Consider the following 15,399-nt stretch of genomic DNA (forward strand, 5'->3'; position numbering starts at 1 on the left):
TATCTCTTTTATTATTATTATTAATAACGATATAATCGCTATAATCGTTAATTTTATTATTACTATTGTTGTTATTATCATTATTATCGTTATTATCGTTATTATTATTATTTTTTTTATTATTATTATCGTAATAATCGTTATTATTGTTACTGTCGGTATTATTATTATTACTGTAATCGTTATAATCGTATTAATATTATCGTTATTATCGTTATTATTGTTATTATCGTTATTATCTGTAATTTCGTCATTATCTTTATTATTATTATTATTAATATCCTTGTTATCGTTATTATCATTTTTTTCGTTATTAATAATATTGCTGGTATCGTTTTTATCGTTGTTATCATTTTTAATCTTGATATTATTAGAGTTATTATCACTATTATCATTTTTATCGTTAATTACGTTATTAACGTTATCATTGTTATTATTGTTATTATTACAACTATTATTAACGTTATTATCGTTATTATCATTTTCATTGTCAATATTATTACTGTTGCTACTATTATTTTCATTATTATTTTTATTATGTCTTTTATTATTATCGATATGATCATTATTATCGTTATTATAATTATTAATGTTATTATTATATTCGTTATTATCATAAATATCGATGTTATATTCATTATTATTATTATTATTTTCGTTATTATCGTCTTATCATTATTATTATTTTCACTATTATCGTTCTTATTGTGATTAATATAAACGTTATTATCGTTAATATCGTTATTATTATTATTAATATTATCGATATTAGCATAATTATTATTAGTTCTGTTTTTACAATTGTCATTATTATCGTGTTTATCGAAATTATTATTATTATTGTTATTATCGTTACTATATTTTAACATAGTTAATAATTATTGTAATTATTATTATTATTATTATTATTATTATTATTATCGTTATTATCGTTATTACCGTGAAATTCATTATAGCTATTGTCGTTATTATCGTTAATAATATTGTCGTTATTATCTTTATAATCGTTATTTTTGTTATTATGTTTAATATTATCGTTATTAACGTTAATATTGTTATTGTTTTTATCGATATTATCGTTGTTATCGTTAATAAAGTTATCATTATTATTAACAATATCGTTATTATTGGTATTATTGTTATCATTACAAATATTATTATCGTTATTATACTAATTAACGTTATTATTATTAATATTATTCGCATTATTATAATTATCGTTATTATTTTTATTATTATTGTCGTTATTTCGGTTATTTTGTTATCGTTATATCGTTATTATCGTTATTATTGTCATTATTGTAATTATTACAAGTATTATTATCGCTTTATCGTTAATGTTGTTATTATTAATATCGACATTATCGTAATTATCTTTATTATTATCAATGTTATTGTCGTTATTATTGTGTTTATCGTTACTATTATTATTAATAAAGTCGTTATTATCGTTAATATTATTACCATTATTGTCTTTAATATCGTTATTATTTTTATTATTACTACTATTATTATCGTTATTATCGTTATTTACGTAATTAACGTTATTATCGTAATTATCGTAATTATCGTTGTTGTTATTATTATTATTATCGACATTATCGTTGCTATTATTATTGCTAGTATCGTTATTATCGTTATTATTATTATTATTATTAACGTAATTATCGTTATTACCGTTATTATAATTATTATTATTATCGTGATATCGTTATTATTATTATCGTTATTTTCGCTACAGTCGCTATTATTATTATTACTATTTACTTTATTATCGTTATTTTTATTACCGTTAATATCGTTATTATCGTTATTTTTGTTATGATTGTTATCATTACTACTATTATTATCGTTTTTATCGTTATTGTCATTATTATTGTAATATTGTTATTATTTTCATAATTACTATCTTTACCAATCGTTATTAGCGTTATTCTGTTATTATTATTTTATATATTATCGACATTATCGATGATATTGTTATTATTGTTATCGATATTATCGTTATTATCGTTATTTTTATTATTACTGCTTATCGTTAATATCGTTAATAATATTGTCGTTTTTATATTTATTATCGTTATTATTTTTATTATTATTATCGTTATTATCGTTATTATTGTTATTACATTTATCGCTATTAACGTTATTATCGATATTATTATTATTATTATTAATTTTATTAATATTATTATTATTATTATTATTATCGTTATTTTCGATATAATAGTAATCAATATTATTGTTACCGTTATTATCGTTATTATCGTTATTATTATTCTCGTGTGGATTTACGTTATTTACATTATTGTTGTTATTATTGTTATTATTACTACTATTATTATGGATATTATCATTTATAACGTATTTATTATTACAATGATTATTATTATTAGTATCGTTATTTTCCTTTTTAACGTTATATTTATTATTATTATTAACGTTGTTATCGTTATGATCGTTAATATCGTTATTATTATTATTTTTATTAATATTAGTATCGTTATTATTGTTATTGTTTTTATCGTTATTATCGTTATTATAGTTATTAGTGTTATTATTACTACTAATATTATTTCTCTTATAGTTATTATCGTTATTCTTTTTTTACTAAAATTATAAATAACCATATTATCGTTGTAATTGTTATTAGTGTTATTATTACTACAATTATTATTGTTATTATCGGTATTATCGTTATTATTATTATCGTTAATATCGTTATTATTCTTATTTTTCCCACTATTATTATTATTATCATTATTATCATTATTATCATTATTATTGCTATGATTATTATCGTTATTAACGTAATTAACGTTAATAATTATATTATTATTTTCGTCATTTTCGTCATTATCGTTATTGTCGTTTTTATTATTATTATTATTATCGTTATGATCGTTATTATTGTTTCTTTCGATGTTATTATTATTATTATTATCGTTATTATTGTTATTATTATTATGGTTTTTATGGTTATTTCCGTTTTAATTGTCGTTACTATTATTATTATTATTAACGTTATTATCGTTATTATTAATATTTTTTTTGGTTATAAATGTAATTATAATTATTAATTATATTATTATTTTCGTTCTTGTGGTTATTATCATTATAATCGTTTTTATTATTATTATTATTTTCTTCATTATCTTTATTAATATTGAAGTTAATGTCGATATTATTCTTCTTATTAATTTAATTATTATCATCATTATTATTATTATCATTATTTTTATAACTACCGTTTTATCGTTATTAATGTTATTAATAATATTGTTATTATCGCTTATATCGTTATTATTATTATTATTATTATTATTTTCGTTATTATCATTAATATTTTTATTAATGTTATTATTAATATCATTCTTACAGTTATAATCCTTATTATCGATATAATTGGCATTATTATTATTGTAATTTTCGTTGTTTTCGATATTATTGTTATTATTAATATCGTATTTATCGTAATTATCATTATTATATTTATAATTGTTTCTATTCTTATCAATATTATCGTTATTATTGTTATTATTGTTATTATTATAACTATTATTATCGTTATTATAATTATTATTGTTATTATTATTTTCCTTTTTATTGGTACAATTAATATCGTTATTATTTTTATTATAGTTATTATTGTTATTAATATTATTATTATTATCGTTATTATCGTTATTATTGTTCTTATTATTATCGATAATATAGTCATAATCGTTATTATTGTTATCTTTGTTATCGCTATTATCTTTATTATCTTTATTATTATTATCGTAATTGAAGTCCTTATTGTTATTATTTTTATTATTGTCATTATTGTTCTTATTATTATTATTATCATTATTATCTTCTTTCTTGTTATTATTATTAACATTATTATGATTATTACCGTTATTAACCTTAGTAGCGGAAAATCACTATTTTGTTATTAGTGTTATTATTTCTGATATTATTACCTTTATTATCGTTATTATCGTTATTATAATTATTGTTAATATTAGTTTTATTAAAATTATAGTTATTATCGCTATTATGGAAATTATAATTATTATTATTATTTTCATTATTATCGTTCTTATCGTTATAATCATTATTATATTTATTATCGTCATTATCATTATTATTGTTATTTCTTTATTATTATTATCGTCATAACCATTATTGTCGTTATTATCGACATTATTATTATTATTATTATCGATATTAACGTAATTATAGTTATTAACGTTTTAATTATTATTATTATTATTGAGATTATCGTCATTATCGTGTTTATCGAAATAATTATTATTATTATTATCGGTATTATCGTTATTATTGTTATTATCGATATTATTATTATTATTCTTGTCGCTATTATCGTTATTAATTATATTATTGATATTTATATTATTTTTATTACCATTATTCTCGTTATTATTATTAACGTTTTTATCGTTATTACCGTTGTTATTATTATTATTATTATTACTATTTTCATTAATATCGTTATTATTGTTATTATCGACATTATTATTATTATTATCGCTATCATCTTAGATATCATTATTAGCATTATAATTATTATTAGCGTTATTATTGTTATTATTGTTATCGTTATTAACGTTATTTCTATAGTTATTGTTATTATTATTATCGTTATTATCGTTGTTATCTATAATATCGTTATTATTACTAATCTTGTTACTGTTATTATTGTTAATATCGTTATTACTATTATTATTATTATCTTTATTATCGTTATTATTATTATCATTATTGTAGTCATTAACAATATTATTGTTATTATTATTATCGTTATAAATGTTATTATCGTTATTACCGTGATAATTGTTATTATTATTATCTTTATTACCGTTACTATTCTTATTATTATTATCTATATTTTCATCATTATTATTATCGATATTATTGTTATTATTATTATCTTTATTATTGTTACAGTTATTATCATTTATATGGTTATTATCTTTATTATTTTCGTTATTATCGTTATTATCGTTAATTTTATTATTATTATTATCTTTATTATCTTTATTATCTTTATTATCTTTATTATCTTTATTATCTTTCTCATTATTTGTATAATTGTCGTTATTATCTATCATATTATTATTAATATTATCGCTATTTTAGTTATTTCTGTTTATACAGTAAAAATCATTATTTTTGTAATTATTGTTATTATTATCATTATTACAACCGTTATCATCGTTAATATGGTTATTATTGATATTATAGCCATTATTATTTTTATAATTTTGTGTTATTTTCATTGTTATCGTTATTTTCGTTATTATTATTATTATCGTTATTATCGTTATTATTATTATTATCGTTATTATCGTTTTTATCGTCATTATTGTTATTATTGTTATAGTGCTAATATAATTATTGTTATTATCGTTATTAAAACTTTAATTATTACTGTTATTTTTTATATTATCGTTATTATCGATATTATCATCATTATCGTAATTAATTTTATTATTTTTATCGATATAATCGTTAATATTGATATTATTGTAATCGTTAATATCGTTATTATTGTTATTATCATTATTATTCCGATTATTATAATTGTTATTATCGTTACTAATATTATTTTTATTATTGTTATTATTGATAATATCGTTATGATCGATTTTTTCTTCATTATCGTGATTATAGTTATTACTATTATCGTTATTGTCGATATTACCTTATTATTTCAGTTATTATCGATATGATGGTTATTATTTCCGTTATTATCATTATTATTATGGTTATTGTAATTATTGTAATTATTTCTATTTTTACTGTAGTTATTATTGATGTTATCGTTATTATTGCTATTATTAATATTGCTATTATCGTTATTAATATGATTAATATTATATTTATTAATGTTATTAACGTTATGACCGATATTACCGTCATTATAATTATTAGTTTTATTATTATCATTATCCTTATTATCGTTATTATTATTATTATTATTATCGCTATTAACGATATTATCGTTGTAATTTCCCTTATTAACGATATGATCATTATTATTTCCGTTATTATCATTATTATCGTTATTATTGTTATTATCGTTATTATCGTGATTATTGTTATTATTATTACCCTTATTATTTTTAGTACCGTTATTATTGTTATAATTATTGTCGTTATTATTGTTTCAAATATTATAATTATTATCCTTATTATCGTTATTAATGTTATTAATATTATTATTACTATCGATATTATTATTTTTATTATTATCGTTATTATCATTATTATCCTTATTAATTTTATTATTTTTATTATTATTATCGTTACTATTATTATTGTCATTAATAATATTATTATTTAATGATTATCATCATTATCGTTATTTTTTTTTATTATTATTATCTTTATTATAGTAATTATCATTATTACCGAAATTATGGTTATAATTATTATTACCGTTAATATCGCTATTATTAATATCGCTCTTACGGATATTATCGTTATAATCGTTATTATTGTTAATACTATATTTATTATTATTATCGTTATTATCGTTATTATCGTTATTATTGTTATTACTATTATTATTATTATTATCTTTATTATCGTTATTATTATTATCGATATTATCATTATTATCGTAATTATTTTTATCTTTGTTATTATTACTATTATTAGTATCGTTATTATCGTTATTCTTCTTCACATTATTATTATTATTGTCCTTTTTGTCTTTAATATCATTATTATAATTATTATTATTTTCGTTAATATTATTATTATTATCGATATTATCGTTTTTTTCGTTTATAATACTATTGTTATTATCGTTGTTATCGTTAATATTGTTTTTACCTTTATTAATTATATTGCTATTAACGTTAATATCGTTATTATTAATATCGTTATTAACGTAGTAATCGTTATTATTGTTATTATTATTATTATTATTATCGTCATTATCGTTATTATTATTAACGTTATTATCGTTACTATCGTTATTATTGTTATTACTATTATTATCATAATCATCGGTTTTATCGTTATTATTGCTATTATTATTTTTGTTATTAACGTTATTACCATTATTAATTTTATTTTATTGTCGTTATTATCGTTATTATCGTTATTATTGTTATTATTTTTATTATTATTATTATCGATATTAGCGTTAATATTGTTATTATTATTATCGATATTATTGTTATTAACGTTATTATTATTACCGTTAAAATCGTTTTTATCGCTACTATTGTTATTACTGTTATTATTACTACTATTATTACCGTTATTACCCTTATTATGATTATACTTAATATTATTATTATTATTCTATTATTATTGTTATTATCGTTCTTATCGTTATTATTATTATTATTATGATTCTTATCGTTATTATTGTTATTATTTTATTTTGAATAACGTTAACATCAATGTCATCTATATTATTCTTATTTATATTATCGAATTTATCGTTAATATCGTTATTATTATTATTAGTGTTATCGCTATTATCGATACCATTATAATCGTTATAATCGTTATTATCATCGTTATTGTTATTATTATTATCATTTTTTCCGTTTGTATCGTTATTAAGTTTCCTATTATTAATTTTATTTACGTTATTTTCGTTATTATCGTTTTTATTATTATTACTATTGTCGTTATTATCAATATCATTTTTATCGATATTATCTTTATTATCTTTGTTATTATTATTATTATTATTATCGGTATTTTCGTTATTATCGTTATTATCGTTCTTAATATTATTATTACTATCGCTATTAATGTCATTATTGTTACAATTATTATTATTATTATCGTTCTTATCATCATTATCAATCTTATAGATATTATTATTATTATAATTAACGTTATTGTCGTTATTATCGTTATTATTGCTATTATTATTATTATTATTATCATCGTTATTGTCGTTATTATCGATATAATTGCTATTACTATTAACGGTGCTATGTAATTTTCCTTATTATCGTTATTATTATTATTATTATGGTCGTTATTTACGTTTTAATTATTTTCGATATTAATGTTAATATCGTTATAATTTTTATTATTATTGTCGTTATTATCGTTATTGTCGTTATTTTCGCTATTATCGTTATAATTGTTATTATTATTATTATTGGTCTTATTATTATCGGCCTTATTATTATTATCATTAACGTTATTATCGTTAATTTTGTTATTATAATTATAGCTATTATAATTATTATCGTTATTATCGAAATATTGATTTTACTATTACCGTTATTATCGTAATTATCATTATTATTAATATCGATATTATTGTTATTATCGTTATTATTGTTATCATTATAGTTATTATCGATAATATCATTATTATCGTTATTATTTTTATTATATTTATTATCGTTATTATTGTTATTATTGTTATTATTAGTATTTTTATTATCTTTATCATCGTTGTTATTGTTATTATTGTTATTATTAGTATTATTATTTTCGATATAATCGTTATTATTGTTATTAATGTTATTATTATTATCGTTATTTTTATAATTATAAACATCGTAATTATCGTTATTATTATTATTATGAATATTGATATTATCGCTATTATCGCTATTATCGTTATTATTATTATTACTGTTATCGCTATAATCGTTATTATCTCTATTATCCTTCTTTTTTTAACATTAATACAACTATTATCGTTATTATCGTAATTTTCGTTATTATTGATATTATTATTTTCGTTGTTATCGTAATTATCGTTATTAATTTTATTATTGTTTTTATCGATATAAATATTTTTGTTATTATAGTTACTATCCTTATTATCGTTGTTATTGTTATTGTTATTAATATTTTTATTATTATCTTAACTAACGATATTATCATAATTATCTTCTTTAATATTATTATAATTATCGTTATAATCGTTATTATTATCATTATCGTTATTATTGTTATTATTATTATATTCATTTTCGTAATTACCGTTATTATTATTATTACTATTATCGTCATTATCGTCATAATCGTTATTATTGATCTTTTCATTATTATTAATATCGCTGTTATCTTTATTATTTATATAATTATATTCGGTATTATCGTTATTATAGTTATTAGTGTTATTATTAATACTATTATTATCGTTATTATTGTTTTTAACGTTATTATTATTATTATTACTATTGTTAGTATCGGTGTTATCGTTATTTTTGTCATTATTATCGTTATAGACGTTATTATCTTTATTATCGTTTTTATTAATATTATTATAATAATCGTCTATCGTTATTATTGTTTCTATAGAAATGGTTATTATTTTGATTACCGTTATAATCTTTAATACCGACATTACCTTAATTATTATTATTATTATGATTACCGTTATTATCTTTATTATAATTATTATTATTATCGTTATTATCGTTCTTATTATTATCTTGATTATCGTTATTTTTGTTATTAGTACAATTATCCTTATGATCATTATTATCGTTATTATCGATATCATTTTTATTACTATTATCTTCACTCTCGTTAATATCGTTATTATCATACATATTATCATTATTGTTATTATCGTTATTATGGTTATTATTATTAGTATTATAACAGTTATTATAATTTATGTCGTTCTTATCGCTATTATTATTATAATTGTTATCGTTTTTATCGTTAAAATCATAATTATCGTTATTTTTATTTTTATTATTATCGTTATTATCGATATTGTCGTTATTAATATTTTTACTATATTCATTATTACCATAATTATTATTATCGTTATTATCATTATTATTGTTAACATTATTATCGTTATTATCGTTAATATATTTATTATCCTCACTATTATTATTATTAATATTATAGTTATTATCGTTGTTATCGTTATTAGTGTTATCATTACTACTATTATTACCGTTATTATCGTCATTATGTTTATTACTATTATTATTATCGGTTATATCGTAATTATCGTTATTATTGTTATTATTTTTAACCTTCCAATCTTTGCTTCGTTTATTAACGTTATTAGTATTATTATTATTACCGTTATTATCGTTACTATCGTTAGTATTGTTATTATTAATACCGTTAATATCGTTATTATTGTTATTATTGTTATTATAGTTATTATTTTTATAATTATTTCATTCGCATTTATCGTTATTTTTGTTATTATTGTTAGTATTATGATTGACATTATCGTTTTTATCGTAATAATTGTTATTATTATTATTATTATCGATATTATTGTTAATACTGATATTGTAAATATCGAGACTATTGTTATTATCGTTATTACTGTTATCGTTATTATCGTTATTGTCTTCATTATTGTTATTGTAATAAAGATATAATAAAGATAAATAAATAATAAAGAAAAATAATAATAATAATTACTATAATAACGATAATAACGATAATAATATTAAGGATAATGACATAATAATAATAATAATAATAAGGATAATAACCATAATAACGATAATAACGATAATAACTATATTGAAAATAATATCGACAATCATAATGACTATATTAAAGATAATATTGTTAATAATAAGACTAATAATAACAATAATAACGGTAATAGCGATAATAACGATTATAATAATAACAATAATAACGATAATACTAATAGTAAAAATAACAATAATAACGACAATAAAGATTATGACGTTAATAATATTAACGATAATTACGACAATATTATTATTATTAACGACAATTACGGTAATAACGATAATAATAATAACGATATCAACGATAGAATCGATAAAAGTAATAAAAATATTAACGATAATATGGATAATAATAATAATAATAATAACTATAATAACGATAATAACGATAAACTCAATTATAATAATAACGATAATATCGATAACAATAATAATAATAGTATCCAAAATAACGATAATAGACACAATAATATTAACGATATTAACGACAATATAGATAATAATAATATTAATATTAACGATAAAATCGACAATAATAAAAATAACAATAATTTTAATAACGATAATAACGAATACATCGATAATAACGATAATAGCTATAATAAAAATAACGATAATAACAATAATAATAATAATAATAATAATATCGATATTTAAGTTAATAACGATAATAATATTAACAATATAAACGATTATATCGAATAATATTTTTTGTCCTAGAGGCATGGTGAAACCATCCCGGTACCGTCATGTGACATTAATTCGGGATGGCGCCACTACATCATTTCCCATTAATTGGACTCTCTCAATTCGGCTGTACGTGGCCAGAACCTTGAGCAACGTTGGCGGCACGTCTATGGGCCGCCCATCTCATTCTTCCATTTTCGTAAGATTGCCCTCACGTAGCAGGCAACCTTGTTCCACTCTTTCTGCCCTCGCAGCATTTTCTCCACAAAGTTTTCCGGCGAGATGTCTCCGAGCTCCTGCTCCAAGGCAAATCGTTCGCCGCTCCAGCGTGTACATATTAAGGATGTGTGGTGGGCGTCGTCGACGGTTGTGACGCCACAGGGACTGTTGCCATCTGCTACTTTCCTCATCTTTGCAAGGTAGGAGCGTAACAGTCCATGCCCTGTCAGGAATTGGATGAGGTAGAAATCTACCTCTCCTGCCTCCCGGTTTATCCAGTTCTCTAGTCTACTGATAAGTCGGGAAGTCCACCTACCCCTAGTTTCTTGCTCCCATCTGCTTTGTCAGGTCTCGATGCTGGTAGACCTGGCGAGCCTTGATGCCTCCTCCTTACCCAAAACGGACCTCTGATGGTGGACGAATTACCTCTCCTGGGCTAGTAGATCTATCGGGATTACCTCCGCGACCACAATCACCGCGGTCTCAGAGACCTTGCGGTAGGAGCACGCGATTCGGATAGCGCCTCTCCTCTGTTCCGCGGCTATGCACTTGCGATATTTCACCTTTCGCAGCGCCTGGGCACATATTTCTGCGCCGTACAGCATCACTGCTTCGGCAGCACGAAACGTTAATCTTCGAAAGCACGGCCGGGGTTCGTTGACATTGTCCATGAGTGTGCCCAACGTGGCAACTACTTTCGCCGCCTTGTCAGCTACCCTTAGTATATGCTCTACGTAAGTGAGTTTGCAATCGAGAATTACTCTTAGGTACCTGACAGGCGGCTTAGTCTGGATCGTCGCGTCTCCTACGGTAAAGCAGCGCAAGGTGATGTGCGCTTCTTCGTTAGTAGCACGATCTCTGTTTTCTGGACTGCTAAGGATAACCCGTTAACTTCCATCCAGGAGATGACTCTGCGCATGACCTGGTTGAGTGGCAGCTGTGGCCCCTCCGTGTCTCTTGTAGTTATGACAACTGCAGTGTCGTCTGCGTACCCAACCAAGAAAGCACCATCAGGGACTGCCATACGAAGGATACCTTCGTAAAACATATTCCAGATATCCAGTCCTAGTATGGATCCCTGAGCTGCCCCCGATATCAAATCCAAGTTTCTTGGACTATCGCCAGTATTGTATTCTAGGAAGCGCTCGATCAGGTAATCCCCGAGTATTCTGACTAGGTACCCCGGAACTCTGAAATTACGTTCGAGCGCTTCCATTGCCAATTCCCAACTGACGGAGTTGAAGGCATTTCTCACGTCTAAGGTGGCCAGCAGACACAAAGGGCGGGAATGGGGATTCCCGCGCTCGGTCATCTTAGCGGCCGTGACAACCTCCTGAACTGCGTGGATGGTGGAGAGGCCGGATCGAAATCCATACTGACGGGCAGCAAGATCCCCCGCTACCCTCACGGCTGCGTGCAGCAGTGGCCTAAGCAGCTTCTCCAGGAGCTTGCCAACCGTATCGAGCATACAGATGGGTCTGTATGAAGAAGCTGCATCTGCCGGACCCTTGCCCTTGCTGATGAGCACAAGCCTCGCTTTCTTCCACGGGGCGGTGAATATGCCCTCCTTGCAGCCAGGGAACAAGCATCGAGATCGCGTCTCTTCGCTCATTGTGCTAAACTGCGAAGCCTTATGCACTTCTTACGAAGATCTGCGATCTCGTTCGTCCACCAGTATGCAGGACGCCTCTGCCGTTTCGTGCCCTTCTTTGGCATCGCTATCGCGCAAGCCTTTTGGATGAGCTGCATAGTTGCTGCAGTAATCATCCTGGCTTGTGCTGGTGGCAATTGACTCGCGGATGCATTTTGAAGGGATCTCCATCCTTCTTCAATGACCGAAGACAGCCTCTCTCGATCCATTTTTGCAATGATCCCTGGGGGGTCTTACTAGAGTTGTCACGGCTGGCCTCCTATCGTGTACGTTGAAGAGGATGTCCATCGACGTTCCCGGTATAATCCTAAATTACCCGCCAGCCTGCGACTCTTGCCACAAGTTGTTCGTTGGCAAGAGAAACGTCTGGGATCGTCTCTCTGTAGCCAGGTCTACGGAAGGTTGATGTCGAGCTTATGTTGAGTACTGATAGCTGTAGTCTCGACACCAACTCCATGATTCGTCCTCCTCTGGAGTCCGACCTGGCCTCCCCCCATTCAAGGGCTTTGGCGTTGAGGTCACCTGCCACGATGAGATCCCCTTGCTTTTCCCGCTGTGCGTCTTCCAGATCGTTCAATTTGGTCTGGAAGTCATCTATCCGGTCGTTCGGGGTGAGGTATACGCTCAAATAAGTCGCCGATTTATGTCTCACCCAAACGTAACTGCGTCCGGATCCTTGATCCGACACATGTATTTGTTGGGGGTTTGGGATCCAGATGGTCGCGGTGTTCAATTCGTCTGCGTACCATTCTATTCCTGCTCTGTCCTGATACTGTTCGCTTATTAGAGCGATATCAGCTTGCTTTTCGAGTAGAGCTGGGTTAGAAGGTGGTGCGACGTCCTGCTCCTATTGAGATTACCCTGAAGTACACTCGTCCTGTTTTCCTCTTGTTGGATGTTGCATGGGCCACCTTGAATGTTTTGCAGGCCCTTGATCCTGCCAAGTGCTTTTTAGGTTCAACAACGCTATTGGAGAATAAGAAGCAAGTCGGTTCGCTGACCTTGCAGTCATTGATCTTGTGCCCCGTGCCGCCGCAGAAATAGCAGAACATACTGCGATCAGAGCCATTGCACGTGGCGCTATAGTGACCAAAGTTGAGACAGCGGTAGCATCTCCTCACATCTGCTCTTCGCCTGACCCTGCAGCTGACGATGTCGACCAGCACTCGGCCGACCTTTAAAAGCTTCGCAGCTGCTTCCTCTTCTAGTCTCACGAGGGCCAGGCGTTGTTGTCTCGCGTTGGGGTTCGTCAATTTAACCTCTAGTTTCCCCGCGTAGCCTGGCAGGGACCTCTTTAGGGCCACCTCGACTTCCACCACCAATGTGTAACAATCGCAGTCCCGTATCTCCAGCGTACCTCTAGGGGCGATTTCCGTGATGCAGCTCGTTTCTCCAACTTCTTTCCTCAGGTTTTACGTGAATGAGGAGCTGATATGCACAGTAGTCTTCTTAAGTTCGAGAAGAACCCCTCCAATTCTGGTCTGCCGGAACGATCTAACGTTTACCCCTGTTCCGCTGGTCTTGAAGTGCTGGTGGATGTCTCCGACTACGACTGCATAAGATTTACCTTGCGCAGGTTTCGAGAGGATCGCGTCCGGCCTTGTTCTCTTTCTCGGCCTTTCCTCCGATTTGCTCGATTTCTTTTTCTCCTGCCGTGGGTGTTTCATCACCTTCGTCACTAGTTTGTCCTAATTTCGTCTCTTCTTAACGACCTCCGTCGACTTGGTGGCTTCGGACGTCGTCGTCTCTTGCCATGGTCTTTTGAGGCTTTCTTGAGGCAACTGTGGCTGGCTTGTGGCTACTTTTTTAATTGCGCCAGCATCAGTAAGAAAATTTACCCAAGGGCTCTGTGAAACTCGGGCGAGGGTCCTCGCTCGCTTAATGATCATTCTTCGAGATTCATAAATGAACTCGTGGCTGTCTATGATGTCCTCCATTTCTGGGAGCCCTTGCTCAATAGGGTTGTTAACGTTGAGCTGTCTAGTAATAGCCGCCTTCATTTGGCAAGGAGTACTTTCACTTGAGCGAGGTTCTCACTATCTCCATTTTGTGATGTCCCCTTCGCAGGCTGCATAGGTGACGTCAGGCCGGAGAACCGCGTGCTATCAACTGTCCTGGCAGCCAATTGCCACTCCTCCAAGTGGCTTTCCTCATATTTTAGCCTTCCTGTCGCCATAGACAAACCGCGGGGCAGGTCGACTACCTGTGGTGCTCTTCCTGTAGCAATATCCAGAGTTGGGGCCAGGTTGCCTACACCAAGCTCCTGGCAGTTGCTGGATGACGACGGTGGGTGGCCTGCCCTAAAACTACCTGACACGGCCGTGGCGTGGGAGTACCTCCCACGGCAGCATTTAACTTTTCCTGTACTATACATCATAA

Source organism: Vespa crabro, chromosome 20 (genome assembly GCF_910589235.1).
Source record: "Vespa crabro chromosome 20, iyVesCrab1.2, whole genome shotgun sequence".
NCBI classification, from domain to species: domain Eukaryota; kingdom Metazoa; phylum Arthropoda; class Insecta; order Hymenoptera; family Vespidae; genus Vespa; species Vespa crabro.